This window comes from Heptranchias perlo, chromosome 3 (assembly GCF_035084215.1).
Source record: "Heptranchias perlo isolate sHepPer1 chromosome 3, sHepPer1.hap1, whole genome shotgun sequence".
Classification (NCBI taxonomy): Eukaryota; Metazoa; Chordata; class Chondrichthyes; order Hexanchiformes; family Hexanchidae; genus Heptranchias; species Heptranchias perlo.
The window spans coordinates 35,388,237-35,401,406 of NC_090327.1; the positions used below are offsets into that span (position 1 = coordinate 35,388,237).

At 43.9% G+C, this 13,170-nt stretch overlaps 1 protein-coding gene across 1 annotated transcript in view; it reads left to right on the forward strand.

Moving 5' to 3' along the window:
- The first annotated feature begins 3,314 nt into the window (after positions 1-3,314).
- Positions 3,315-13,170, forward strand: part of LOC137311965 (ALS2 C-terminal-like protein) — a 134,920-nt gene continuing 125,064 nt past the window's right edge. The window contains exon 1 of the mRNA XM_067978779.1: positions 3,315-3,429. The gene's annotated coding sequence lies outside the window, so the exon portion shown is untranslated. The remainder of the gene's footprint in view (positions 3,430-13,170) is intronic.

Here is a 13,170-nt window from a genome sequence, read left to right on the forward strand (position 1 = left end):
ATCCTCAATGATGGCAGAGTCCAGCATGTGAGTGCAAAAGACAAGGGTGAAGCGTTTACAACCATCTTCAGCCAGAAGTGCCAAGTGGATGATCCATCTCGGCCTCCTCCCGATATCCCCACCATCAAAGAAGCCAGTCTTCGGCCAATTCGATTCACTCCACGTGATATCAAGAAACGGCTGAGTGCACTGGATACAGCAAAGGCTATGGGCCCCGACAACATCCCGGCTGTAGTGCTGAAGACTTGTGCTCCAGAACTAGCTGCGCCTCTAGCCAAGCTGTTCCAGTACAGCTACAACACTGGCATCTACCCGACAATGTGAAAAATTGCCCAGGTATGTCCTGTCCACAAAAAGCAGGACAAATCCAATCTGGCCAATTACCGCCTCATCAGTAAAGTGATGGAAGGTGTCGTCGACAGTGCTATCAAGTGGCATTCACTCACCAATAACCTGCTCACCGATGCTCAGTTTGGGTTCCGCCAGGACCGCTCTGCTCCAGACCTCATTACAGCCGTGGTCCAAACATGGACAAAAGAGCTGAATTCCAGAGGTGAGGTGAAAGTGACTGCCCTTGACATCAAGGCAGCATTTGACCGAGTGTGGCACCAAGGAGCCCTAGTAAAATCGAAGTCAATGGGAATCGGGGAAAACTCTCCAGTGGCTGGAGTCATACCTAGCACAAAGGAAGATGGTAGTGGTTGTTGGAGGCCAATCATCTCAGCCCCAGGACATTGCTGCAGGAGTTCCTCAGGGCAGTGTACTAAGCCCATCCATCTTCAGCTGCTTCATCAATGACCTTCCTTCCATCATAAGGTCAGAAATGGGGATATTTGCTGATGATTGCACAATGTTCAGTTCCATTCGCAACCCCTCAGATAATGAAGCAGTCCGAGCCCACATGCAGCAAGGCCTGGACAACAACCAGGCTTGGCCTGATAAGTGGCAAGTAACATTCGTGCCAGACAAGTGCCAGGCAATAACCATCTCCAACAAGAGAGAGTCTATCCAACTCCCCTTGACATTCAATCGCATTACCATCGCCGAATCCCCCACCATCAACATCCTGGGGGTTACCATTGACCAGAAACTTAACTGGACCAGCCACATAAATACTGTGGCTACAAGAGCAGGTCAGAGGCTGGGTATTCTGTGGCGAGTGACTCACCTCCTGACTCCCCAAAGCCTTTCCACCATCTACAAAGCACAAGTCAGGAGTGTGATGGAATACTCTCCACTTGCCTGGATGAGTGCAGCTCCAACAACCCTCAAGAAGCTTGACACCATCCAAGACAAAGCAGTCCGCTTGATTGGCACCCCATCCACCACCCTAAACATTCACTCCCTTCACCACCGGCATACAGTGGCTGCAGTGTGTACCATCCACAGGATGCACTGCAGCAACTCGCCAAGGCTTCTTCGACAGCACCTCCCAAACCCGCGACCTCTACCACCTAGAAGGACAAGAGCAGCAAGCGCATGGGAACAACACCACCTGCACGTTCCCCTCCAAGTCACACACCATCCCGACTTGGAAATATATCGCCGTTCCTTCATTGTAGCTGAGTCAAAATCCTGGAACTCCCTTCCTAATAGCACTGTGGGAGAACCTTCACCACACGGACTGCAGACCGGCGGTTCAAGAAGGCGGCTCACCACCACCTTCTCGAGGGCAATTAGGGATGTGCAATAAATGTTGGCCTCGCCAGCGACGCCCACATCCCATGAACGAATAAAAAAAAAACCATGGTCTGTTCCATATCGTGCTTTCGAATGTTGTATTCTTTCACCACAGCTACCTGTTGCTTACAAGTCAAGCACGTGGGCTTTGCATTCACGTTCACAAAGACATACAAAATTCTCCATTTCTCTTGAACGCACAAAACTCTTGATCTATTGTTCTCTGCTTGGATAAAGGTACGAGGGCCTCTTGTCACTGCAGAACTTAAAAATCAAGGATCAGTGTTGTGAGACGTTTAAAATGAGGGTCAGATAAACAGTTGCAATAACAGATATTAGATTCAGGGCCGTCGTGGAAGTGATTTTGTTTTTGTTGTAAAATTTGTCCTGAAATTTGGAACGTACTCCCCGAAAGGCTGTGGATGCTGGGTCAATGGGAATTTTCGAGACTCGGATTGGTAGATATTTGTCAACAACCACAATAACAATTTATGTAGTTCTTTTGACATAGTGAAACATTCCAAGGCGGTTCATAGGAGCATAATCAGAAAAAAAATTGACACCGAGCCAAAGGAAGGAGACATTTGGACAGGGCACTCTTAGCCCTGCAAGGAAAGCTCCAAAATTTTTTAAAAAGCTTACCTGCATGGGCTGCTTCTGGCTCCGATTGTTCTTCCCGCTGGTTGGCCTGGCGGGAATGCCACACCGGCTTCCCCGCGCAGGCCTCTGGTGAAAATATCACAGGCTCCGATATTTTAAAAAGGACTCTGTCGATTTCCCACGGGTGTCCTTCCCACCAGCTCAGAATAGCAGGTGCAAATCTGAACCTGTAGCGAGAGAGTAGGAGCTCAGCTGGTAAGTCCCACCGGTGATTTTAATTGCCTGCCTGCCGAGAGGGGTACGGTTAAAATCGGTTGTTCTAATGAGTGAGTGGTCCCAGCTGGACAAGGAAAAGGAAATTTATCAGTGCTCGGTGCTGGTAAGTTTCCTGGTTTTAGCAGGATTAACTCCAGCAGCAGCACTGCCCAACCTTGGGGGGTTCCTCCCAAGACTTGGATCTTGACGCTCTACTCTAGCACTGCCCGCACTTTGGGGGCGGGGCGGGGTGTGGGGTCCGTAAGAATTAGATCTAGACACCCTGCTCTATAACTGCCCACCCTTGGGGGTCCTTAAGACTTAAATCTTGACACCCTGCTCTTTGCCCACAGGGACACACCCGAGGTCCAATGTGTAGATGCTCCATAATTGGGAAAACAGAGCTTCTACATGTGAAGATTTCTCTGTAGCTTGGTTTGGAGATTTTGTTTGTTTGTGTTGGGTTTCTGTGAGTACCACACCCAAGTTGACCAAGTAATATTGACAACATGCTTCCTTGTTTTGCATGTTCTGTGTGCATCTGTTTTGTTCCTATGACAGAATATGCATATGTCTGTATATATAAAAGGATACATGAGCAATAATGCAAAGGTAAACCTGATGGAATCTTTATTCAACTCATATGCTGAGATTAATTCACTACAGGATTCTAAGAAGGTGCAGCAGTCGTTACTATGGTTACTAGGAATTCATGCAAGGCAATATGGGAGAGGAGGAGCCTGTTTGCTGAACTGTACTTCCTTACTGATGCAGTTTACACTACATGTGAATAACTCTGGTTTCGCAACTTCAGTTTGCTCCCACGACTGTCTGACAGGGTAGATGTGAAGCATCGGTTCGAAGAGGACAACTGAGGCATCGCAGCAACTGCAGGTAAGTCAATGGGAATCTGTTATAAAAATGCTTGTTGCTGTATAGCAAATAATTCTGTAAGGACTACTTGCTTTTGTTTTTTTTAAAGTTACTAGTCTTGCTTATTCTGAAGGAAGCTGATTCACCTGCTTGACAGGCTTTTTTAAAAAAACAAATCAAAATCCAACACAGTTCGAGCTGTTTGAGTTTAACAGCACTTGTTTTGCCCTGGCTGGCTGAGTCTGTTAATTGCTCAGATAGTCCGTCCATGGCAAGCATTGTAATGCTGCTGAATCAGCCCGCCTGTGTATTTTTCACATTTTTGTCCTCTCGCTCTCTCTCTCGCTCAATAGTTGAGCTGAGACAATTAAAACTTGTTGCAACATGACTCTGCAATGGGCTAAGATTTGAAAACCAGTATTGCTGACTGTGATAGGAAGTGAGAGCAGGAGGAGATCACCATCCACCTCTCCATGTCAATTTCCTCCCCCCTGTTCATAACTTGGGCAACTATTACATAAAACTTTCCGCACAATCCACAGAAATAAGGACTTGCGTTCAGCAATTATATTTGACCTTTTTTGTATAAAACATGCAATGCTGCACTGTGGATGTTACTCAGCACTGCAGTGAGATGTTGGAATGCATCCAACAGTAGCAAAAGAGCCTGGAACGTTACCAAGAAATGATAAAAATGCTCAGTGTACAGTTCTGTGCGCAGTACTGGGAAACGTAAGCACGCATAATATTTGGCTCCTGTTATTAACAAGTTGAATCTGGCAGGAAAGAGCGTGTCCCTTGAATAAGGAACTTCTCTTTCCCGCTGTCACAATCTAATTCCTTGCAGACAAAATGTTTCCCAACCATGTGTGGTTTTTTTTTGAAGTGGAAAAACTTGAGTCAAGTGCAGTCTCACAGTACACACTACCATAATAGTCGTGGCTCAGTGGTAGCACTCTTGTCTCTGAGCCAGAAGGTTGTGGGTTCAAAACCCACTCCTGATTTTTGAGCATAAAATCTAGGCTGACACTTGGTGCAGCACTGAAGGACCGCTGCCCTGTTCGAAGGTGTTAGCTACTCATCTGAAAGACAATCTGAGGCCCCGTCTGCTCCCTCAGGTGGACACAAAAGATGCCATGGTGTTATTTTGAAGATAAGCAAGGGAGTTCTCCCTGGTGTCCTGGCCAATATTTATCCCTCCACCAACATCACTTTCTTTAAAAAAAAGTGATCTGGTCATTATCACCTTGCTGTGTGCATATTGGCTGCCGTGTTTCCTACATTACAAGTGACTACACTTCAAAAGTACTTCATTGGCTGTGAAGCTCTTCAAAATGGCCTAAGGTGCTATATAAATGCAAGTTTATTTCTTTTCTAAAATCAACCAGAACACCCTGCTGTCACAGACTGTGCATAGAATTGTTTGGCAAACTTTTTTTTTCAAGGTGGTACCCTTTTAAATGATATCGGGATCAATTCAGGGACATGGGGATTATTACCTCTATTTGAGGTATTACATGAAAATGGCTTATATTTTTAAAAAAACTACAAAAGGGCTGCTACTCCCTATAATCGGAGCCGTCAGATTACAATGAGTCAGTGCAACTTTTGTTTTTTTTTAAAAAAATACGCAAGGTTCCAGAATACGAGCGGCCTTGATTAATTTGTGGGGATGTGGTTGGATGTATCCCCTTCACTACACCTGGCAATGGAGGGGCTGTCCAGGCTCTCTCTCGGCTGTTCATCTTTCTATTTGAATGTGAATGGACTTGCTAAGTGTTTCCAATGTTTACTATTTTCATTCCCAATCTCCTGAATCTGCAGGACTTTTATTTCGGCCACTTGTAACATGTTCCAGCCCTAAAACCCCTCCGAGAACTCTGCGTTCCTCAAACTCTGGTCTTTTGTGCATCTCCCGTTCCTTTTGTCCCAACATTGGTGGCCATGCCTTCAGCCGTCCAAGCCCCATTCTCTGGAATTCCCTCCCTAAACCCTTTCCACTTTTCTCCCCTCCTCCTCTTCCTTCTTTTAAGACCCTCTTGGAACAAGCTTTTAGTCACCCCTCCTAATATCTCCTCCTTTGGCTCAGTCTCCATTTTCCTCTTTTACGCTCCTGTGAAGCACCTCGGGACGTTTTACTACATTAAAGGTGTTACATAAATGCAAGTTGTTTTCCTTGTGAAAGTCTCTCCCAGGCCTTTTAATGTCTTGGCTGTTAGTATGTTTTTGTTCTCGATGCAATAGAAAGACATTGAAAGTGAGGTGATCTTTTACATAATTTTACCAGTTTCCTCCTTTTCTAATAAGCCATTTAACTCATTAACTTCCTCTTTCTGTTCACTATTTTTCCTCATTATCCGATGAATCGTAGAATCCTACAGCACAGGAGATCATTCAGCCCATTGTGCCTGTACTGGCTCTTTGAAAGAGCTATCCAATTAGTCCCACTCCCTTACTCTTTCCCCACAGCCCTGCAAATTCTTCCTTTGCAAGTACATATATAATTTCCTTTTTCAAAGTTATTATTGAATCTGCTTCCACCACCCTTTCAAGCAGTGCATTCCAGATCATAACTCGCTGTTCTTTTTTTTAAAAAAAGTCTCCTCCTCTTGTTTAAGGTAACTGGCAAAAGAACCCTGTCCTCTGGTTACTGACACTCCTGCCAGAGAAAACAGTTTCTCATTTACTCTATTAAAAGCCCTTCATAATTTTAACCACCTATTAAATCTCCCCTTAACCTTCTCTGCTCTAAGGAGAACAATCCCAGCTTCTCTAGTCTCTCCACGTAGCTGAAGTCCCTCATCTCTGAAGAGTCTATAAATGAAACGTTAATGTGCCTTTTCTTTACAAATTCTGACTGCATTTTCTGTTTTTATTTAAGACTTCCTGAGTTTACAGGGTTTTGTTCCCTTTTTATTTGCCTTGGTTACATTGATTTTCTGGTCACTTCTGTTTAATTTCTAAAATACGTACTGAGGACACTTTTGACGAATTGGCTTGTAAGAGTTAGTGACTGAACCTGACTCTCCATGTTAAACAGACATGGTCATTAATCTACATCAGTGGGATTTTCCATTTCAACTGTGTTAAAGGGGTATTACCTTGATGAAAAAATGTTTGGTAAACTTTTATCCCCCCATTTGTTTACAAAGAAATTATATGATGAGGAAAATGAGATTGAACCTTTGTGCGCAACTGGCTGGAGAGAGCCACTGTGTCCAATAGCACAAGGGAGCTGAAATAAAAAGCGGGCCAGTCAGCAACTGGAAGAAGTCAATAAATCAGGTGGCCTTTCTCTTCCAGATGCTAATGGCTCTGCTGCATAGTTCTTGGGTCACTAACACATTGCATTGCATTCCTCTGCTCCGAACAAACAAAAACATTTTGTTAATTACTTTTTTTATGAAGATAGTAACCTCGAAAATGTCAATTCTGAAATAAGATTCCCCACATTACAATAGTGACTACACTTCAAAGTACTTCATTGGTTGTAAAGCAATTTGGGAGGTTCTAAGGTCGTGAAAGGTGCTATACAAGGGAAACTTCTTTATATTCTTGAAGATATAGAAAATGCAAGAACTATGCAGCAGCTCCCTTGTGCTATTGGACACAGTTGCGCACAAAGGTTAAAAACTATTTAAAAGAAGAAAAGCCAACAAATTGGCTCTCAGAAAAGAACAATAAAGGTCATTGCAATTACTATATGGGGCGGGGGGTAATTTTATGCTCCTGTTGAGGTCCCTATTGTAGGGAGCATTTCCCATTTGAGACACCCATTGTCAATGTTAAGTGTGAGGCATAGCATAACAAGATGCAGAGTAAATCTCCTACTCTACCCTAGTCGTGTTTTAGCCTCCAGCTTCTGAAGAGCGACTTCTGATGTGACATTTTCCACTTCCCAAATTTATGGCTTCCCTCTGACTGACATTGCCAACTAGGGGCTGTTTTGTTGAGATTACTGCAAATTCATTTAATATAAGACCCTTACAGAAAGCAGGTAAAGGGCCTATAACTTGTTACGTGAACTTGTTTTAACTTGTAATCAGAAACCCTACTTTAGCCTTGCTGATAACAGCTTTAAATGGATTGGAAACCTTTGTAGTTGAAGTGAGATATTTCATCTAGAAATCATCTGAAATGAGTTTATAAGGTAGCAAACCAATTGAATTGTTATAATCAAGGTCAGCTAGCAAGGATTTGTTGAAAGCAAATTTAATATATTTTTTAAGTGTGACCAATTGGATAGAAAATAAGAATGCAGAAGATGTTGATTATATGGATTTTCAGAAGGCATAGAAGTTACAACACAGATACGCCATTCAGTCCAACCAGTCCATGTCAGTGTTTACCTTCCATGTGAGCAAATAGTTCTAATTACATTTACCCACCCTGTTTCCATTTCCCTTCAACCACTTTTCCTTCATCCGTCTATCCAATTTAATCTTGAATGTTGACATAGTTTCTGCCTCAATCATTAACCCTGGAAGTGAATTCCATAGCCTCACAACTCTTGTGTGTGAAGTTTCTGCTGCCCCCAGTTCTAAATCTCTTGCATTTAAACTTGCATCTTTGGCCCTTCATTCTTGACTTAAGGCATTTGCTAATGAGTCTCTTAAAAAGCTTGTTAGAAAGATTCAAGTCTATGCTGTAAGGAGAAATGTAGCAGCATGGATAGAAAGTTGGTTGATGGACAGGAAGAGTTAGGTTAAGTGGGTGTTGATCAGACTGGAAAAAAGGTTGCAAGTGGTGGACCCCAGGGGTCTGTTCAGGGTCCAATTTTGTTCAGTATATATAGATGATTTGAACTTGTGAATCGAACACAATTTTTGAAATTCTCTGACTAATCAAAAGTAGGGATATTGTAAAATAATTTGGGATGAAATAAGTAGGTGGAAAATAGAATAATGTGAGATAGTAGATTTTGGAAGGAAAAACAAGGGATGGGATTAGACCTTCAGTGGAAAGATGCTAAAGTGTGTGGATGAATAAAAGGCAACCAACAATAGAAAGGACATTAAAGCCAAGAGAACAAACAGTGTAGATTCATCAGGATGATGCCAGGGATGAGAAGCTATAGTTAGGAGAGACTTGAGATGCTAGGATTATAAATACTGGCATTATTTCCATTGGAGCAGAGAAGGCTGTTTGGAGATTTGAGATTTTTTAAAATTATGAAATCGTATAATAGCGTGAATAGGAAAAGATTATTTCCTCTAGATGGAAGTCTTTTAAGTTTATTTAATAATCTAATAAATCGAGGCATGGCAGGGCACCTCATTCCCGTGGAATGCACATCTTGTGACATGTGGGAACTACAGGACACTTCCCGTGTCCTCAACGGCCATAGGTGCAGCAAGTGTCATCAGCTGGATAGCACGTTTCAGGAGGTGGTCACCCCACAGCTTGAGAGTTCAGGCAAAGAGGGACTGGGTGACTGGCAGACAGACAAGGGAGGACCATGCAGGTAGTGCAGGAGGCCACTGAGGGCACCTCGCTCTCTAACCGGTGAATACTGGTGAGGGAGAGGTTTCCCCTGGGGAATGCAGCCAGAGCCAAGACCATAACACCATGGGTGGCTCAGCTGTACGGGGGGAGGAGAAAGGTCAAGAGCGTGACAGTGATAGGGGATTCTATAGCTAGGGGAGCAGACAGGCGTTGAGGAGGAATGTGAAATAGTGGATGGGACAAAAATAGAGAGAGAGGAAGTATTAAGGGGTTTAGAATCTTTGAAAGTAGATAAATCACCAGGCCCGGATGAAATGTATCCCAGGCTGTTAAAAGAAGCAAGGGAGGAAATAGCGGAGGCTCTGACCATCATTTTCTGATCCTCGCTGGCTATAAGGTGTGGTGCTGGAGGATTGGAGGACTGCTAACGTTGTACCATTGTTTAAAAAGGGAGAAAGAGATAGATTGAGTTATTATAGGCCAGCCAGTGTAACCTCGGTGGTGGGCAAATTATTGGAATCAATTCTGAGGGACAGGATAAATCGTCATTTAGAAAAGAAAGACACGGGTTAATCAAGGACAGTCAGCGTGGATTTGTTAAGGGAAGGTTGTGTCTGACTAACTTTGAATTTTTTGAGGGGGTAACAAGGAGGTTCGATGAGGCTAACGGGTTTGATGTAGTCTGCATGGATTTTAGCAAGGCTTTTGACAAGGTCCCACACGGCAGACTGGTTTTAAAAAAAGTAAAAGCCCCATGGAATCCAAGGGAAAGTGGCTAGTTGGATCCAAAATTGGCTCAGTGGCAGGAAGCAAAGGGTAATGGTTGACAGGTGTTTTTGCGACTGGAAGGCTGTTTACAGTGGGGTTCCACAATGCTCAATACTAGGTACCTTACTTTTTGTGGTATATATTAATGATTTGGACTTGAATGTGGAGGGCTTGATCAAGAAGTTTGCAGATGATGCAAAAATTGGCTTTGTGGTTGATAGTGAGGAGGAAAGCTGTAGACTGCAGGAAGATATCAATGGACTGGTCAGGTGGGCAGAAAAGTGGCAAATGGAATTCAATCCGGAGAAGTGTGAGGTAATGCATTTGGGGAGGGCAAACAAGGCAAGGGAGTACACAATAAATGGAAGGATACTGAGAGTGTAGAGGAACAAAGGGACCTTGGAGTGCATGTCCACAGATTCCTGAAGGTAGCAGGACAGGTAAATAAGGTGGTTAAAAGGCATACGGGATACTTTCCTTTATTATCCGAGGCATAGAATATAAGAGCAGGGAGGTTATGCTAGAACTGTATAAAACATTAGTAAGGCCACAGCTTGAGTGCTGCGTACAGTTCTGGCCGCCGCATTACAGAAAAGATGTGATTGCACTAGAGAGAGTACAGAGGAGATTTACGAGGATGTTGCCAGGACTGGAGAATTTTAGCTATGAGGAAAGATTGGATAGGCTGGGGTTGTTTTCTTTGGAACAAAGGAGGCAGAGGGGAGTTTTAATTTAGGTATATAAAATTATGACGGGACTAGATAGAGTGGACAGGAAGGACCTATTTCCCTTAGAGAGGTCAGTGACCAGGGGGCGTTGATTTAAAGTAATTGGTAGAAGGATTAGAGGAGAGCTGAGGAGAAATTTTTTTCACCGAGGGTGGTGGGGGTCTGTAACTCACTGCCTGAAAGGGTGGTAGAGGCAGAAACTCTCAACTCATTTAAAAAGTACTTGGATGAGCACTTGAAGTACCGTAACCTACAGGGCTACTGACCAAGTGCTGAAAAGTGGGATTAAGCGGGATAGCTCTTTTTCGGCCAGCACGGACGCAATGCGCCAAATGGCGACCTCCTGTGCCGTAACTTTCTCTGAATCTATGGAGAATCAGAGATAAAGGGTCATCAATTTAAAATTGTCACGTAGAGATTAGGAAAACTTTCTTTACATACAGGTTTGTTGGAGAGTGGAATACTTTGCCACAGGAAGTGGCTGAGGCGAAGACCATTGCATCTCTTATGGGAAAATTGAATAAATTTGAAGCAGAGAAAAATACAAGGCTATGGGAAGAGAGGGGGCAGTGAAATAAGTTTTGGATCGCCAATTTTTCTTTTGTCTGATCACGCTCCTGTGAAGCGCCTTGGGATATTTTGCTACGTTAAAGATGCTATATAAATGCAAGTTGTCATTGGATTGCTCTAATGAAGAGCTGGTACTAACACGATGGGCCAAATGGTCGTCGTTTGTGCTGTAAACTTCTACGGTTCTGGTTAGTCAGAGAATTTCGAGTTCTTAAAACTCAAGAATACAGAGTTTTAAAAGAATGTTGGCTAACAATGGGGATAATCACATTTTCTTCCTAGTCTTAAATATTTTTTTTTCTCTTTACTCCCCTTTTGAAGTCTCTGAATCATGCCGGAGTACAGTTTTATGGCCACTAAAGGGCAAACTCTGCCCACTTGGCAGGCAGTTAAAATGGCCCATAGGACTTAGCCGCACCGGTCCCGCTGGTTCCAACCTTAACCTGCTCTTCTGCAAAGGGATTTAGGCACAAAAAGCTAGTGCACAGGTACAAAAAGTAATCAAAATGGCTAATGGAATATGTTAGCCTTTATCTCAAGGTGGCTGGAATACAAAGGAGAGGAAGTGATGCTTCAGTTGTACAGCGACTTGGTGAGACCCCATTTGGAGTACTGCCTTTAGTTTTGGGCACTGCACCTCAGAAAAGGCATATTGGCCTTGAGGGGGTACAGTACAGATTCACCAGAATTATATCAGGGTTTAAAAGGTTAAATTATGAAGACACGTTGCATAAACTTGGCTTACATTCCCTTGAGTTTAGACGGTTGAGGAGTGATCTTTTACATAGAATTACATAAAATGTACAGCACAGAAATAGGCCATTCGGCCCAACAGACCCATGCCAGTGTTTATGCTCTACACGAGCCTCCCCTGACCCTTCATCTAACCCCATCTTATCGAGGTTTTTGAAATGATAAAGGGATTCGATAGGCTGGATACAGAGGAACTATCTTCTCTGGCAGGGGAACCAGAACAAAAGGGCATCATAAAATTAGAGCTAGGCCATTCAGAAATGAAATCAGGAAGCACTTTTTCGTGCAAAAGGGCAGTGGAAATATGGAACCACTCTCCCCAAAAGGCTGCAGATGCTAGGTCAATTGAAATTTTCGAGACTGAGATTGATAGATTTTTGTTAGATAAGGTTATCAAAGGAAATGGAACAGCTGTGGGTAAATGGAGGTGAGGTACAGATCAGCCATGATCTAACTGAACGGCGGAAGAGGCTCAGGCTCAAGCTCAAGGGACTGAATTACTATTCCTGTTTCTATGTTCTGAGCAGGTGAGAGAGACCTAACCAGGGTCCTTCTTAAAATATGCAGACTGGGGCTCGATGGTCATTTTAACTGGAAACCCGCACAGGGAAGCCGTTGTGGCTTCCCTGCCAAACTACCCTAGCGGGAAGAGGAGCCGGGGCCAGAAGAGACCCAAAAAGTTAAGTGGGTTTTCTCTTTTACCTTCCTTCTGGAGCCAGATGCAGCAGAAGTGCTCCTCCTGATCCCACAAGGAAAGTTTAAGCTTCCCCTGTCCCCGTCTTCACGATTTGCCCTACCGTAAGCCCCTCACAGCCACTTACGCAAGTGCCAAGGAACATTCCTTCCGGTCCCCAGCAGTGGCCTTCTGCCGCCTGACAACCTGCTGCTGCCACTGGCCAGCTGTCCCTTCCCACCGAGGTTAGGCGGGAGACTTTCGAGGCCTGGGAGTTAAAACTTCCTGGGCGCCTCACTGCCGAAGTCTGGACGGTTTGTCGTCCACCCTGGACCTTGCCCGCATGGCTTCCACTCCGAGTTAAAATCGGGGCTTAAGACCATGAGTATCGGCAGTGTATTTAACCACAGGGATCCAAGATCCGTTCTGTACGATTGCAAGTCTTTTCTAACGGGTGATAGGCTAGTAAGAGGGAATCCTCACTCTTTCTAGCCTAGAGGTGCTGAGGACGATTGTATGACTGCCACAATTTTCAGGTTATGTGCTGAATATTCTCTTCAGGTTCAGCATCACTGGTCACTTTTGTAGGTGGACCTCATACCACTATCCTCCTGAATGCACCTTTTACCGCCCAATATCTAGTGAAGCAATAGATTGACCCAAGGGTTGCATATACCAGCTGCTGTAATATCGCACATGCAGCCAGGTGGGTTCTCCTGTTTCTATTAAGATAAGTTAAGACAGCAAATCAACTGGCTTATTTTACATAATACATGAAGGAACAGAATATATTGAGATCCATCAATTTCCTATGTTCTTCGTCTC